This window comes from Myotis davidii, unplaced genomic scaffold (assembly GCF_000327345.1).
Source record: "Myotis davidii unplaced genomic scaffold, ASM32734v1 scaffold810, whole genome shotgun sequence".
Taxonomy (NCBI): Eukaryota; Metazoa; Chordata; class Mammalia; order Chiroptera; family Vespertilionidae; genus Myotis; species Myotis davidii.
The window spans coordinates 339,519-340,864 of record NW_006282094.1 but is presented as its reverse complement, the minus strand read 5'-3'; positions in this window follow the sequence as shown (position 1 = coordinate 340,864).

Below are 1,346 nucleotides of genomic sequence, written 5' to 3'. Positions count from 1 at the left end.
AGGAGGAATCACCAGAAAGTAAATAAATGAAATGGAGGCAAGCAATTTGTCAGAGAAAGAATTCAGAGCAATGGTTATAAGGACACTGAAACGAATAGAAGACAAAGAGAACAACATGTGTAAGAATTGAGAGAAAATAAAGAAAATCAGGAGAAATGAAGAAGGACATAGCTACAATAAAGTAAACAATGGAGAGTTTCAACAGTAGACTAGAAGAAACTGAAGACCCCATCAGCAAGTTAGAAGATAAGGTAGAAAAAACAGCTAAGAAGAGCCAAAACTGGGAAAAAAATAAATAAAAAGTAGGAGGAGAGTTTAAGGGAGCTCTGGGACAACACAAAACAACATCCGCATAATAGGAGTACCAGAAGGAGAGGAAGTGGAGCAAGAAATAGAGAACCTGTTTGAAGAAATAATGACAGAAAACTTCCTAGTTTGGGGAAGAAAAAAAGTCACAAAAGTCCAAGAAGCACACAGACTACAAAATAAAATGAACCCAAAAAGACTGACACCAAGACACATCATAATTAAATTGGCAAACATCAACAACAAAGAAAGAATCTTAAAAGCTGCAGAAGAGAGACAAGAAGTGCCTTATAAGTTATCTCCCATTAGACTGTCAGCTGATTTCTCAACAGAAACACATCAGGCCTAAGGAAGAATAGGGTTTGGAATGAAATGTACAAAGTAATGCAAAGCAAGAGACTGACTCCCAGAATACTATAGCCAGCAAGGCTATCATTCCAATTGAAGGTGAATCAGGAGATTCACAGACAAAAAAAAAGACTAAGAGACTTTATTACCACCAAGCCAGCAATGCAAGAAATGCTAAAGGGATGGCTAAAAAGAATAAATAGAAAGAGAAGAAGGAAGACAGCCATAAAGAATAAAAGTGGCAACAAACAAGTAACTATCCATAATACCTTCAATGTAAATGGATTAAATGCTACACTTAAAAGACATAGGGTAGCTGAATGGATAAGAAAATATGACCCATATATTTGCTGTCTGAGACCCACCTCAGAACAAAGAACTCACACAGACCGATAGTGAAGGGATGGGGAAAAAATTCAGGCAAATGAAAATGAAAAAAAAGTAGGGTATATGACAAAAAATAGGCCTCAAAGTGAAGGCCATAACAAAGATAAGGCGGGCCATTTCATAATACTACAGGGAGCAATTCAACAAGAAGATATAATTCTGGTAAACATATATGCACCCAATAGAAGAACATCCAAATACATTAAAAAAAAAAAACTTCTGGAAGATATCAAGGGCGAGATTGACAGCAATACAATCATAGGAGGGGACTTTAATACCCCACTGACTACACTGGATAAATCCTC